Source organism: Helicoverpa armigera, chromosome 3 (assembly GCF_030705265.1).
Source record: "Helicoverpa armigera isolate CAAS_96S chromosome 3, ASM3070526v1, whole genome shotgun sequence".
Taxonomy (NCBI): Eukaryota; Metazoa; Arthropoda; class Insecta; order Lepidoptera; family Noctuidae; genus Helicoverpa; species Helicoverpa armigera.
In genome coordinates this window covers 533,130-550,518 of record NC_087122.1, presented here as the reverse complement: position 1 = coordinate 550,518, position 17,389 = coordinate 533,130, and the positions used below count along the sequence as shown (strand labels likewise).

Sequence of the window (17,389 nt, the reverse complement as noted above, 5' to 3'; positions counted from 1 at the left end):
TACAGTAGGTAAATTATAAACATTTAGTTCAACACGTAATCTAATTGCCATTAGAACCGCTATTTAAGACGATTACGAACACGTAACCGTAATCGTTATGATACAAGTTAAGCGTTCAAATGTCAAGAAATTAACAAGTTCACACGCTGCCTGTAAACATGACATTTCAATCTAGCAATAACTTCGATAGAACGAAGATTGCTTTTCAAGTTCACGACAAAAAACAAATGAAAAACCTTGCTTTACAAACAGCCGTACAAACAAAGTTTCACTTTCATAGTTTGAGCCACAAAACGTGATGATAGCAAAGTTCTTAACAAACAATGGACACGAAACAACAATATACTATTATAAAAATATCTGCCAACGTACTGGAGATCAATGAAATTACATTTCCCAAACAAAAACAACGCCGGCATTGAGCTAACAGCAAGCCTTGTAAGACCACTGTCACTATCTACGAAATAATAACACCAACTTAATGTTAACAACCGCTAAACTTACCTATCAACCTTATACGCCAGCCAATAAAAACTATAATCGACGGGCACGGCATTTTATAGCCGCAAAAGCAATTCGCACCACATACTCCCATTTGATAACACAGCAAACCACTTTCGAACTTAGTTAACTTTCTAAGTTCAATAAAAATACTATAACAGGTGCTTATAAGGTAAAGGTAAAATCCTCGGTTATTAATAACTGAGTTTCACTTAACAGTTTCCAATAAATAATTATTATTACTTGTAGTATTCGCCATGTGACTAATAGATTGTGAATCTGCGGACATATCGCGATGAAACGCGGGAGAGAGCCCATTTGAATTAAAATGAAAATGGCAATAATGCTGGCCTTGTAATTATGGTTTATTTCTACTGCATTGAGTGTTGACGTTTGCATCAACAGAGAAACTGCACTTGATGAGAAAACTGGCCTGAATGTGAGGCGTTTGCAAAACGCGTCGCTTTTACTGTGCCGAGAATTCCATCAGTCTCTCGCAGACAGGCAATATTGATATCAATTATTCTCTTTAGATCTGATATGTCCTTCACTAATAATAATCGTTAAACTGAAGACTGGGTATCTAACATTAAAAGTGCGATTGATCGGCCGGCATCGACTTATACTCATATTGAACGAATTTAGCAATTTAAGTCTTCAAGGAGCAGTGATATATCCTTGTCTCAATAACTTTAACATTAATGTACTGGTATATGAGTACTAACTAAGCACTTAGATATTACATACTTCACGGGTGATAAGCCACTTATTGCAACACTGTATAAGTAACCCCATCTTTGGCAGTAATCGCTCGAATCTGGGTTAAATCGGATTCTTAAACGGCATCATTGAATTTATATCATTGCAATTTAGTTGAGTCATTGCGTTCTTATACATACATTACACACATGTGAACCTCTATATAAGACATAGTCATATTATTAAGATTATAAGAGCATATCATTAGATTTTCTAATTAATTAATTTAATTTTAATCTAAGTATGTGTAATTTATGTATCCGAATGTTAAATCAAAAATTGCTACATAACACATACGATTTCAAGATAACGCCGAATATTTAATTTATTACGTTATTATATAGAAACTAATTCATAGCAATTATATTAATATTACAAATTAATTAATCAATCATACATATTTACTATTTTCTCAGTAGTTTCTCTCGTATCGCGTGTTTGTTGCTGGTTCTTGTAGACTCTAAACTTTTTATTGATAGAAGAAGCTAATTGTAGTAAACTTTTTTGTAACAGAAAAATTTACGTAAATAAGTAATTTGTTGGTTCCCTATTTCATTATATACTTTTCATTTGCAACGAAAATATAATTGTAAAGATTTTAAACCAATTTTATTTGGGATCGGCGCAGCATTCTTCTCCTTCCATACTCTTCTATCTGCCGTCATCTCACAAGTACCATTATTTCTAACCTTATCGAATTTTGCACAATATATCTACCGTTTCCTTGGTCGTCCTCTCAACATGACTTTCATTCCTCCTCAACACATGCTACGTCAGAGATTTTTAACTCAAGATATATGCAAAATTATATATGTACATCCACATTGTTTACCCGAAGTCAATGTTACATTTGAAAGTGAAACGCCTTACTTTCGCGGGAGTGTGCGGGTCGCTCCAGCAGGTATAGTCGTTGATAAATCATGTTCTTGAAGGAGACTGACTTAACAAACTTGTTATAGTTACTATCTCTTTATCAAGTCAACATATAACAGACTTATTTATGAAAATTCTAATAAATATAGCTTGTTGAGATTTTATAAGAGAGTGCTTTCCAATACACCTATGTATACATTAAGTCATCTTCGAATCCCATTAAAATTTCACGTCAAGTCACAGATTTGATCCCTATAAGAGCTACTTAGTATTAGATGCACATGCACTATAAACACAGACACCACTCTGCCTAATCCTTTGACATAAACAGTCACATCACTACTTAACTTAAACGTCTGGATCACTTCATAAGCTACTAAGCACCGGTTTGCAGAAATACAGATACCAACACTAGATATAAAAGCTCTGCTAAAGATGGCAGGTAACTTAACTTCAAGGTACTCGCACACTGCTAATGTTTGTTTGGGATCTTAAATCAGTTTCACTCACAGGGCACACTACCCGGTATCAGACTGACAGAAAAATGACTGGTTGGTACTCTTATAGTCATCTAATCTGGAAAACGGAATGCTATACTCATCATAGTCACCTGAGTTCGAATCATGCGCATATTTTTCTTTATGACAAAACTGCTTATCTTATACAAAGCTCAAAGATTACAAATACTACAATCATCGTTTATCATATTAAAAAGCATCAATACAAATTATCTAACATGTTTGCATTCTTCTTTATCAACAACAAAAGAAAGTGTGTTGAAAACAATTGAAACAACTAAAAAATATAATGTGTTATTGTTTTGTTAATGTATAATCTCGGGCGTTACAGGTTGATCTGTCATCAGTATCACAAAATGCGTCACCTAAAAAATAGCGACGCATGTATTAATAGGTAATTGTCTGATTCAGTCATTGTCTCAAACGTAATAAACTCCTGAGGATAACTTTCATTTTAAATTAAGATCCGGAAAGCAATAATAAAGCTAGGAATAAGACTAAGACTAGTCTCAAACCAGAAGCTCAAGCACCCATTTCAATAGCGCCATAATTTAAAACAGCAAAACATTTCCGAAGGTTTCCAATAGAATTCAATACAATTTAATATTCGGAATAACCGCTATCTTAACGGTGGTCAGGTCATAATCCATATCCATTGTCATAGTGATATTCAAACAATGCGCCGCAAGTAGGTAGGCAGAGCTCCTCACATGCTGGGCTCATTGTCCGGCTTGTGCAATGCGCAGGCGCAGGAAATGGAGCGCGACGCAGAAGCTGCAGCGTCGCGCTCCGATACACACTCACACATGCTCAGCCGGTCGTGTAAATACGGGAGATATGTGCACACTTGGACAGTCTACATCACACTTCATAAATACTGTTTTTTTGAGATTTGGACGCATTTATTGAAAGTGGTGTATGTAAAGGAAGACACACATGCGTAATTAATTGTTGATAGGTGTTCTGTTCTACTAGGTTTACATTTTATGGAACAGTGTTCTTATTTAGAAGTTTTCAGAACCACTCTATTTCACATAAAAATATTATAACTATGTTTAGCTTCCTGTCATGTATTACATGATGACATCCAATATTTCGATAACCAAGTAAATTGTTTTCGTTTCCGTCAAATCATTGGCAAATCTTTCCAACAGACACCAATTGACAGCTAGACTACTCAACATTCTTGGAAAAACTGCGATCACTCAAAATATGTGAGCACTTTCGTGGGAACTCCTGCGCAGGTATGTGGCAGATGAGATCTGTGACGCGGTGCACGCATCGCGCGTAATCATTCTAGCGACTGTTAGGCTGTTGCACTAGTATTCAATTACAATTTGGTAAATAAGGACTTAACGAACTAAAAATCAGCGCCAAATTAACCTACTTATCTTCAATATTTTCTGTAAAAAGAAACACTCTTCATTATTCCAATACCAAATTAACTTTGCTATGGTCAATATCCTCAACTGTGGAATATGATAAAGCTGGGATAAGTCTTCATTTTAGACTCTGGGTTTACACCTAGTAGTAGCTTGATCATTTAATAGTTTACACCTGTAGAAATCTGTATGGTTTCCACCATATGTATAAATACTATGAGAATTTCATGCTTAACATAGTGTTGGTTCTTCAATATGCCAGTTAGATTGTTATCGATATCGAGAAAGATAACGGAAGACGTGTGCTACCAATAGAGCTTGACGTTTGGTAATTCGACCACATCTTTCAGGAAAAAATCTCCAAGTATTAACGATACGGGTATCGTATTTGTTGACCGGGTTTAAGAGTTTACTGTTTTCAATTGTTCATATGGGACGCCCCCTCCATATCAACAGAATTTTCAGACCGAAAATATATGGAGGTTAGAAATTAAGATTTCGCTGAAGGTCAGAATTCTGGGTAGAATGGTGTCAGACTCTTGCTGACTGAAACCCACCCATGTGTCATTTGAATCGGTGTCCCAGAGCCGCGGTAACCCTTTCGAAAATTCCCGCAGACCTGGCAGTCATGAATTTAATACTTCTAGCCTTCGAATTAACCTACGAATTAACTTCGAATTAACCTTTCTTATCTTTTTCCAAGTAAACTCTATCCGCTGAATTACAACTTCAAAGCCTTCTAAATCTCGGATTAAACAAACTATAAACTACATGCTTACTGTGTGAAGCCGACAGTTAAAAATGGTCACGTTTCTAAAACCACAAATCGGTAAAAAATGAGGTCAATGAGTGTGAAGCGAAGTTAACGCGAATACTTACTTACGAGTGAGGTTTAACTAAGAATTAAGAGAATACCATTACTGATTTGCTGAAAATTAACTTTTTTAAATGTCCTGGGAACGTGCTCGAACCCTTTTGATACTAGTGAAAGGACTCTAAGGTTCTGAATATTCCACGCACACGAACAAAAACCAACCCTTAGCCTTCCTCGATAAATGAGCTGTCTATAAACATATATGTACAAGTGTGTATATGTTTTTTTTTAATTCTTTTTTTGTCGCTTTCGTGTGCGCTTTAAATTATTAAATGTTGCTCAACTGTCAGGAGCCAGCTGAAAATCAGTGCTGTGCTTGCATGCACAGCGTATACTGAGCTGAATCTCCTGCTACATATCATTTTCTCCTTCTGTTTGTTGTCCTATATATAAATCTATACATATAATAAATCTGTAGAAAAGTAATTTTTGTACATTGGAGAAATTGACAAAAAAAATAGCCAGCATGTTAAAGGATAACTAACAAAACCCATTTCCATCATTTTTGTCATTTTTGTCTGTTTGTCTGTTTATCTGTTTGTTCGTTCGGGATTCACGTAAAATCTACGAATTCAATGCAGACAATGCTTATATACAAAAATTCTACGTAACTTGGGGTATTACTTAGTTTTTGTTTCATCGAAATCGATTCACTCTATCAAAAGATATGATTCATTTTGTGAATTCAAGATTTAAAATATTACGACACGCAATCTGTTTGTCAAAACTGTACATTTGAATGTTGTACTTATATTAGTTGATCGGCCTATTATTAACCTTTACACAGAAAATCACACCCTCATAAGTAACTTTGGAAGAAAAAAAAATATGAAAATTTTGTTTAGCCAAGGTTAAAGTAATCAAGCTCCATCTGTGGTAATCTGTGGTAAATAAAATACATCAAATTTGTCAAAGGAGCGAGGTGGTAAATGACAATAAATTACAATACATTCTTTATAGAGGATTATTATTTCAACAGATGGAGTTGTGTATTTTCCGTAATTCACCATATTTTAACAAGTAGTGTAATTTTTCGATAGACATTTCAATAGTGTTTGTCAGTTTGCCGTGCCACATCAAAATCCAATTATAATTATTACCTTGATGAAAGGAAAATTAATAGTTCTCAGCCAAATTTAAAACGGCGCCATCTAAATTATTTTTTGAACATTATGCCAAAAATGATGACTTTAGTGGAACAATTAATTATCATTTAAAGTTACAGATGGAGTTCATATCAGGATTTTGTCATAAATATAGTTTAGCTTATCTTCCACTAATGTGGTGGCCTTAAAACAAATTACTTTGAGTGAGTAGTATTAAGTAGACCTTAATTATTTTTTCTGATGCTAAATATGTAAACTTAATCCTAGAAGAAAGGAATATCTGTCTCTCGCAAGCATGAGGTAGGTAGGTAATGTAGGATTCTGTAGCTTTAAAAACAAGCCCAGATACAAAGTGCAAATAAGAATTGGAAGCTTTCTCGATTTTATACTATACACACATAAAATGCTTTATGCGTCTGAAAACGTTCAAATTGCGCGTCGCATACCAGAGACATGCTTACTTTCAACTTCTGATCGCAAATACACTGGTCACGATTACGAACAGTCTCAGTAAGACCCGAGCCAAGTCTAAAAAAAACACATTTTATATAAAAATACGTTTGATGTCGTTCAATCACAAAGACAGAATTATTGTTCTCTGTTGCAAATCCTATCCACCTATATCCTATCCTAATCCAGCATGCATTGCAGGTGTGCATTGCACAAAAACCAATGGTATCCTATTCGAGAAGTCAAAAGAGTCGACCTGCCAACGTCAGCTTCTGCGCTAAGCAAGTCTTCTTAATAGTACCATCAGAATTACATTCATCGTTGAATGAGGTGAATAAATTTTCAGAAACCACAATAACAGTAGGAGCAAAAGCATATGATCGCTTCATAGAGCTCTGATTGGCCCCAGGTGACCAAGTCAGGTCTGATTTGTTCGTTCATCAGATCTTTGAAAGTGTTTACTTACTGTCGTCCTGTGTGACACAAAATATGGTATATAAACGTCCTCCGCAAGAGCGAAATTTTTCCCGGTGTGCGGTAGTGACGCACAGTATACAACACTTATGTTTCTTTCGATTTGCTGGCTCCACCAACAAATGACAAATTGCAAGCGTACATTTTGAAAATCTTGGCAAAACTGCAGGTTTCAAGTACGAACACATGAAGTGGACTCTCACAGATACGTACATTTTGCCTATTCGTGAACTAATGCAAACATTTCGGAGGAGTGCCGGCTTAGGCCTCCCCCACATTAGGCGTGCGCGATCCTCGGGCGAGTGAGTAGCGCGGGCGCCGCGCGTGCGTCGCGAGCGCGGTGCGTGAGCGTCGCGTTTTGCTGCCCTGCGGCATTTGCAGCGCGCTCGCGGCGCGCGCGCCGCTTTCCTTGACGTTTCTAAGGCTTTAAGCGGGTGGCGGAGATAGTGGGCGAAGGGGTAAGAACGCAACTCGAGCGCCGCGTGCTCGCCGAGAGCGCGCGAGCGCGACCGCAGGGCAGCAAAACGCGACGTTCATGCAGCGTGCTCGCGACGCCCGCGCTACTCACACGCCCGAGGATCGCGCACGCCTAATGTGGGGTCAACCTTACCATAGTGAGTAAGTGCACAGAAAATCCCCGTCATACAAGTGTTTCTCCCCAGTAGTGAAACTATCCTACCCTATGCGCCTGCTGATGATGATGACTCATTTTATCATCCATCCAGCTATTCCCCAACTATGTTGGTGTTGGCTTCCAGTCACCGAATCTGTTTGAGTACCAATATTTTGCTTGGAGCGACTACCTATCTACCTATCTTCAATCCAGTCAACTACACAAGCCGATATCCATGGTAAGACTGACAGACTTTCTGGCTTCTGATTAGTCTCAGCAGCTGCAGAAAATGTACAAATGACAGCTTTGTCAGACTTAAAGCATATAGACATAGATTATAACTGTTTCCTGTGAAAATTACTTTCGCACCATACGTAATAATTTTCCAAATTGGCTGACTAGATCCAGAGATATTCACAACGTCACAAACTTTACTTCTTTTGTTTAGATAAATGGTCACATCCACAACACAACCTTGATCAATGAATCTCTGCGACTGCTAAGTGCTAATCCTAATTATACTGACACGTGAAAGAATGCACCTACGGGATAAGTAGTATTTTGACTATTCTATATTGCCCACGCAGACGAAGTTGCGGGCAACAGCTAGTGTATAAATAAATGGTTTAAACACTGAAAGAATTATGCAAATCGGTCCAGTAGTTCATGATATTAGCTTCAAGCACACAAACAAACTCTTTAGTTCGTAACATTATTACACCTTACCAATTCAATAACTTCGTGCTTTAAACTATCTCAGCATCGCAAAGAGATTTTCTAATGCTGATAGGTATTGTTTCGATACACAAACAATGTAAGTAAGTATGTATGTATGTGTATATGTTACGAATCGCGAAGAAAACAAGGCGATTTATTAAAAAGTATCGCGTGTTCACCTTGAAGTGTGGCCGATAGAATATAGTAATACAAACGGAAGAACGCAAATATAGTGTTATTGTTTAGTTTGAATAATTTTATTGTTAGCTTATTAGCTGTGTGAAACTGATTACGGTTCCATTTTATTGTAATGTCTAATAACTACTTGTATATTTATCATTATTTATCTACCTATGTACAATTGTTACTGATGTCATAAAAGCTGAGTATTTTTTACGATGATAATTTAGTATGAACGATCTAATCCCTAGAACAACTTGCCCGATTCTAGAAATTCTTTTGAATGCTAAATGGGCTACTGCTACTTAGCATCTAATGATTTGTTCGTAAATGCTAGTGATCATTACAACTTTATGAAGTCATCAATTCGGAATTCACATCGGCAAAGTTTTGGCAAGCCATGGGTGTGTTGTGTACCATGGCTGACGATCATAATTTTTTATTAACACCTTACTTTTTAGAGATCATTTGTCACAAACACCTGTCGAAACAAACAAAATCACAGACACAAACAAACACTTCGTCCATCGACCCATTCCTTTAAGTACATTCAAGCATATTAGTAATGGTCAGTGAGTTCTCTGGCCATTAAAACGGCATCTGTGTCGACAGCAGCGGAAGCTATGCGCCTGCGCAGCGCTTCCCGCCATTACCGATCGCCACGCTCAATTGGACAGCGCCATCTATCGGCGACATTATGGAATTTAACATAGGAAATTCAAAATGAGAATTTTATCGGGTGAGGTGGTAATGGATATGAGTATTATATTTTTGATACAAAAATTTAAATAAAAACTTAAAGGCATCAAAAAGTATCCAATACGCTGGCAGCGTTACTAGTCTGGCGCATATTACTCAATAATTGTCCAAAAGTCTGTCCAAAATGATACCCAATTCTATTTCGGGTCACTAGGCTTACTTTTTATGGTATTTTTTTACAAGTGTCATACACAAATTATTTCTTAATGATTATTGCGTGTTTGATTGATTATTACGCTTAAAAAACATTCATCATCATCTCATCTACCACCCTGTATGAAGCGCTATTTTACTTTCGGCTTCACCACTATTTCTGCTGTATTTCGTTCCTCTACCTACACACGTAAAAGTCCTGAAAACTGAATTAGAATAGATAAAGGAATGTGTTAGTATTTTAAACCGTATGCCACGTGCCTTATAGCTAGCTATACGGTTTCCACCTTCCCAGGTGAAACCAAGCCATATTAATTTACATATCAAGACTACAAGACACAATAACTGATTTCCGCACACTCCACAAGACTCCGCTAAAATATTAAAATAATAACACATTGTCATGCATGACATTGAAATTTTGCGCGATAGCAAATATACATATTTGCAAGATAGTTTAAATTCAATTCACGGTACGTATGTACAAACATGTAAGTACTTATAGTCTAGTACGGAAGAGGCACTATGTTTTCTTAGCATACATTACTATACATAATATTAGATAACATTCCAATACCGGAAACTATCGTGTGTATAGAGAATTCCAATGTGGGTCCCATACTGCTAAAATATGTTGTGGGTACGTATTACATCATGATCATACTCGTACATAACAAATCAAAGATTTATTTAATCCAGATATGTGGAGACATGTTAATAAGCTTTCAGAGCACTTCAGTAACGTGTAAGAACCAAGGCTTTTCACACTGTACAAATCCATAAACGGCATTGAAAAAATCTTCTTTTCATTTACCTACAAGACTTCTTCTTTTGAAATCGATACACGAATCATTCAATCCGAAATAACTACATACCTAGACATCTTTTTATTTACTTTCATCATCACACGAGCTACAGTAGACTATCAAGAACAATCTTATCTGCTTACATATCTGCTGGCATATTTATGCATACAGCATATGCTGCATGCTAGGGCCAAGCTATTAACGTATGCATTTAGCTCAAATACCAGCAGTCATCGAAGTCAGTATGTCGTTGCAGCTGCAACAAAAAAACTCATGCGCAAGTCCAATGATGTGCTGTGGTCTGTATATCCATTGACATGGTTACGCTTTCCAATACAATCCGGCCAATATGTCTTAATGAGGGAAAACTTGCGATTATTTTGTCGTTTTTTTGTCGCGACTCGATTTTAATAGTGATGTGGGAAGCTAAATTAAATGGAGATCGGTTGGTGATTGATTTTGTTATTGTATTTTGGTTTTTATTGCATGTGTGTTAAGGTTTATTATCGAATGGCAGTTATAAATGTAAGTGAGTATATTTTCTCTGTTATAGTCTTTAGATATAATATGAAATTTCGCTGAATCGTGCTGAACAGCAGACGATCATAAAGCGAATGATATACAGATGGTTTTCAATATTTTTATTACTTAGTTTACTGGCTGTAACATAAATCATTAAGTTTTAAATGATGAATGTATTATTTCTAATGGATGAAATTATTGAAACACTTACAGTTTTGTGTAACTCCAGAGAAAGCACCTGAAAAAGAGGAAAAAACATATTAATAAAATTAAAGGAAGTAAAATAAATTAAATATAAAATATATTTATAAGACTTCAGCGACAAAAGACAACCTATATTTTTTCGAACCAAATTCAGAGCATTAGATTAAAAACTAGAGAGAATCTTATCCGCATGCCAGAATGCCCTCAGGACTTTAAAAAAAGTAAAAAATCAAGTTTCACATTAATCGCGACCATCAAGTTAACATGACACCTGTACCATTAAATCTACGATGACATGATACAAAAACGTGGTACAAATGGTACAAATGTCCCGCTCGGAAATGGGACGGCATTCCTAACCCTATTACCGCGGTGTGACACGGTGGCGCTACGGTGGACCACTGTAGCTAGACACCATTCTTGACACTTACGGTGGGTGAAGGGAAATGTCATCTATCTGTCAATGGTGGTGAAAAAAGTATTGAGTTTCTTTCTGATGCCTTTTCATATTTTTGAGGAAAAACCTTAATGAAAAAATATGATTACGGTCATTAAAAGGTAAGTCGGATAAATATTTATTCCGCTGCTCCCATAATTTTTGTACTGTCAAAAGTTATTAATTACAAAATTCATAAACAATAATTTTCTGTCTAACTTACAGCAATATTTACTTAATTTAAACAGATAAAAAAATATTTATAATTTTTCAGCTTCCAAAACAGTTGTGTAAAATTCCATAGTTTCCCTTTAGGTCAGGATACACTGGTCAATGCATCAGTTTTTGTGTTAGTATATTATGGCAGGGCCTTTGTGTGCGCCGGCGCACATTAGCGACATGATCATCTAGTGACAGGTTTGTTTGAACTGCCGGGATGCACAACCTTTGGTTGAAGTGGTCATGAGCAATTAGAAAAAGTTTTTTTTTTTTCAAAATCAAAACAATAAAACACATCAACAAAAAGATAAAATGTTTATGTGATAATACACGGGTAAGTAGATGAATACACTAAATATTTAGTAGATTATTTCTCACAACAAACAAACCAACATTCGTACGGAACAGGATAAAATAACACGGTATTTAAAAGTATATAAGTAGGTACATGAATTAATAAGTATTTCTAACGAGAACATTAAGTATATTATTTATTTCCATTAAATAAAATGGACAGCCTTAAAATGTTGTCAATCCCTGCATCAAAGGCTATCATTGTGTAATCTATACAGGTTTGGTACCTCGAGATTAACACCACTGATCCAGATTACAGTCATAATTCAGATGACCGCCATTACCACGGCTTAGAACAGAAATTATTACACATTACTTCAATAAGCTTGTTCTGTGTAAATGTGCTTACAATGTAAAGCAGTAAATACTTGGAGAACAATCATGAAGTAATTTTCTATATGAAATTACTGAATGTTGCTGATTTAGATAATAGGTCCTGTTTAATTTTATTACGAGATAATGTTATATACATACCCCTTTATAGTAAAATTAGTAATTGATTGAAATAGTTTCGATATTATCGCGATATTGTCATAGTATTCTCAAACAAAGCTACCTACATAACGAGCCTAAATCCCAATAATATGAGCACTTTTCAAATGACTCTGTGGTAAACAATTTACCATTAAATACAAACATTCGTAAAGAAACAATAACATCGACAGCTGACAGCTTCGCTTCGCTTCACAAACCCACAAACAAAAACCTACATTGTCTTAGAAACCTCTTACTTCCGCTTCCCTACAACTCTGCCCTTTACCAAGGTACCAACTTACCCGATTGCATAAAGAGGCACGCGTCAAATCTATTGTCAAGTACCAGTGCCAAAGTTCACAGAAACACAATATTTTTCACATACACAGATGTACCACCGGTCAGCATGCTTTCACTGAGACTAAAGCCCCCCATTCACTGCGCGACAACGTGCGAGTTGCGACTTACGTAACAATAGTCGCGACTCATGTCGTTGAAATTGACACCGCAAATGAATAGTCAATTTGTGTTTTCACGATATTTAGAAATGTCAGGTGGTTAGGCATTACGAATTAAATTATTGAAATGGTATTTATAGAAATTTTATTTTATTATCTTTTAATTACTGGAGAGTATGTTGTTTTTTGTATAATTTAAATGCATCTAAGATTTCAAGCATTTATTAACTAAAATTATTTGATATTAATTGCCGAAGAAAATCTACAAATGTAAGCACTAGTAATTAATACGGCTATTAAAAACCCGTATGATTTTTACCAGCTACGTAAACGCATCGTATAAGTGCATACTTTCTTATTGCTATTTATAGAGACTTTAAGTAAATCTATAAAAAGTTTATCCTAACGCATGTTATTCGACTCCACGTAAATATAAAACTTTATGCGACTTAAACGCTCATTGAATGGGAGTTTAACATCGTAAGTACATTTAGAATACACACTGTAGACTCAATAGTCGGTTGATATCAGTTGATTGGCGGTTTTTTTTAAAGAATATCTGATTTCAATCAAAGTTTTCAGTCGGTTTGATACCGGCTAAATATCTGATCGTTGTTACGTTTGTACTGCCATCTATTTTCAAACCGTTTTATGAGCCCAAACAACTATCGACCGACTAAAAGTTTGTAGTGTGCTCGTACACTTAGATAGAGGGGTCAGATCTAATCGATAAGTTAAAGTTATCTAAGTTACGTAACGGCGTATACTTTGTAAAGCAATTAGTTTCATTGGGAGAAAGTTGTAATTTATTGTAGAAATTATTAATCTTTAGTTGATACGTGGGTGTGGCGTGAGTGTGTTCGCACACTTTATGTTAGTAGGAAGCGATAGCTGGTTCAATTATACAGATGTACCTGCTTATTTAATGAAATAGAGCTGAACTGCCCAAATAAAATTCATAAAGATACCTGTGTGTGTGAGACCGTAGAACTGCGGTTAAAAAAAACTTTCAATGACAAAAGAAGAATGAGAAAAGAAGGTTTTGGGCATTCATTGAATTTCTGGTGACAGACGAACAGCGAAGTATTAGTAAAAGGGTTCTATTTCACCCTTTGGGAACGATACCCTGAAATAAGAATATCAAGCAGCAAATGTACTGGAGGGAAATGTCAGAGCAAAACAATTTTAAAAAATGTTTAAAAAGAATCAATTGCTAAGTGACCTATATTTTAAAGTAGTGTATCCTACAAAATCAAATACAATCAATCTATAACCATTCATAAAACCTAGGTAGGGAATGTAGGGATCGTAAATCGAACTCGTAAACAGTACGACCATTATTGTTCCGTCATTTTAACTGCCCTAATTAAAACTATATTCACAGTTCTGATCAAGGGAGGTCCACATAAAAGGATTATGGTGACATCAAGGGGAACATTATTGCTAATATATATTTCTGGTTCCCACAATCACAATCTTAGAGCAAGTAACAAAACGGAACCGCCTTAAGCACAAATCTGTATGCGAAGTTTGCAAAGCACGGGGGGGACGAAGCAAACAACAGTGATAGCTCACTCATACACTTTCAATCACAACGTTATGCACGCACAAGGTAGAAGTTGTCAAACACAAGTATAAACACACACTCACACATCTACATGTTTACGAACATAATGTACAAGTATGAATCTCGCTCTCGCATCTTTAGCAGAGTACAAGGCACGACAATACCGTCTCCGGTTGGTTTCATTCTCTAAGCTAGAAAGCCATCCACAACGATATGTAGAGAGATCTAAATCATTCATTTAAGAGTAATATTCTCTCTGTTTGCAGTCTGCAGAAAATCAAGATTTCTAATACATTTGTACTGAGATGACGGCCGAAGACAAAAGATATAGTAATGTGTAGTTGACAGACTTTTACTGTATTAAATGTAGGTAATGCTGTGGAAAAGCTGTCATTAACGTTCGTATGTAGGTGGCCAGTAATATAGGTAGCTAGCACACTTTATGTATTAATTCTACTTTTATAGGTAACAATGGTATTGTTTCAATAATAAACTTTATGTTTAGACAAAACAGCCCTAGAATGGGACCAGGAGTTAAAGTAAGTTCTAAGTTTAAAATCAATTACTCGCACAAATAACGTAGTTTTCTACTGCTTAAAAAATATCAAAATTGTTTCAGCAGATCCAGACATTCACAGATCCAAAACCTCTTTATAATAATTATTAATATAGATCATTCCTCTTAACTTGGTTCATAATCATTTTCCCAGGCTGTCTCCCACATCTTCGTTCAGATATTTCCGTCTAACAAAATATGTAAGCTATCATAAGCGTTAGACCCTGAGGAGTGCAGGACGATCATTAGATACGGCCGGTAACTGATAGCTCCGTATCGCCTCATCTGTTGAGGACGAACCTGTGTGGGCGCAGCGTGCGTGCCCAAAACTTATGGTTGCCAGTTACTGTTGGTATTAGATTTTAGTTAAGATGGCTTTTTGGAAGATTTGTTTGAATATTTGTAATGGATGAAAACTGATGGTGTAAAATCGTAATAGTTCCATGACTAACCAATCGACACCAATCGCAACAACCGAAGAAACGACAAACCGAAGAATAATAATCATTGCATGTCAACTTTAAATTATAAATTATAATAAAAACTTCGTAAGATATATCATGAAAGGTGTAAGGTATTTGCAATCAACTAGCGGGAAACCATTTAAATCTTTAACTTCGGTAATTATTTCTAATGCTGCCTTAGCTAGATCACCATCTGGCAACCCTGAAAACACATAGATATGTGTAATTGGCGACCGTGTCCTTCCGATATTTATGCGATATGCGGAGATAAGCGGGAAACGTGGCCCCAGCGGCAGCGGGGATTACTTGCGTATCTAATGGCCACACGGGGCCACGCAGGCAGCGGCGAGGAGGCGGCTGATAACCCCGCCTAGTGGCACATAAACTTATGTAATTATTGAAGCGATTCAGGAACTGTGGCATTCTTTGGCACTGACTCATGGCGTATCTAGACACGGATTATATTTAGTGTCTTTGAAGTTCAAAAGCTATCAATATTTATGATAATTCGTAAGTACATATTTACAAGAAAGTACGTACTATCCTCCTTGCAATACCTCGTTTGTTTTAGCGAAACTTTCAAACAAACATTGCGTAACATTTCACATAGGCTCAATGGAGAGCCGAAACGTCGAAATATAAAAGTAGACAAAAACAATCGGTAATTAAAACGTAGTAACATGACGTAACAATCATATAATTGTGTATATAATTACATATTACGAGCAGATCTCCCATAGGTCATTATATTCGTATTACTGCGGAGGCCGTAACCTTAGCGTAAGTTATTCGTAGTGGCCGTGTGTAAAGTATGTAGAAGAATGCAAACAATACTGTGTGTAATTAGACGTCTTAATATATTTCACAGGGCTCTGGTCCTTGGAAACAGGGTTGCCAGACGAAAATAATTAAGGTGTTTCTAGTCTCGACTTGAAATTACTACTTGTCTTGTTTTTTACGCAATAAGTAGGACATACTGTCAGGTATAACACTTGCCAGCGTTTTTTTTAAATTACTGAAGTACCTATGTATATTTATGAAATCGCTTCAGGGTAGATTTTCCCTTAGCATGATTACAGCTGAAGAGAAAAAATATGAGCCATTATCATAATATTTACTCATAAACTGCTGCAATACATTATGGTATTTGCCCATAATATTTCACCTATAACATGTAGATAACCCATAGCTTCAGGGCACACCTTAACAATCTCAGTACATAAAGCAAGTGAGCAAGTCTTTGACCTCTCATCTCCAACTTGAGCCAATTTCGTGAATGTTGAAACAAAAAATGATGATGACTCATAAGATCGTGAATCAGTATGCCTATGATTAGCAACTGAGCTTCTGTAACAAACCTCTAATTTAACTGAAATGTATACTTACTTGCTTTCCGTTTGCAAAAAGTCAATTTGGAAAGCCTGTTCCTTGTTCCGATTGCTACCAATTACAATTAAACGAATTAAAGTTTGATTGGAGCGATTATAGCCGTGTTATCTTTCTCCAATGTAGATAGTAAGATGTGCTCTAGAAGTATATGTATACATTCGCATTACCACCAGATTTTTTTACTTTGCCCTTCTTCCGATATCGACAAACATAATAAAATAGAATTACTGAAAACATTTCGAGTATATCTGAAGTAACTATTAAGGTTATCTGTAGTATATCTTTCTTTCACAAGGCATGATTTTTTTACCCCGATAAAATGTATTTGTAGGTCGTAGTTGGTCGTCTCATCATCATCATTATCACCATCCTTCTTCCCAAATCCTTGGCGTAGCGTATCTTTTTTCATACTCCTCTATCTAACGACGAGTCAACGAAAAAAGCTCATGTAACATGGCAATAATGACCTGCCTGCTATCAGTCCACCAGCCCTACAATCATCTGGATCCTGCAGTTTGGCAGTTTGGCAGTTGCAACACAATTGCTAATGGCAGCAATTGTTGCCGCCAAGGTGACTCCCC

At 36.2% G+C, this 17,389-nt stretch overlaps 1 protein-coding gene across 6 annotated transcripts in view; it reads right to left on the bottom strand.

Moving 5' to 3' along the window:
- Window positions 1-17,389, bottom strand: part of LOC110381702 (uncharacterized) — a 132,777-nt gene that overhangs the window by 93,978 nt on the left and 21,410 nt on the right. For all 6 annotated transcript variants that reach the window (XR_010278110.1, XM_064043458.1, XM_064043461.1 and 3 more), the window contains exon 2: window positions 10,899-10,925. The gene's annotated coding sequence lies outside the window, so the exon portion shown is untranslated. The remainder of the gene's footprint in view (window positions 1-10,898; window positions 10,926-17,389) is intronic.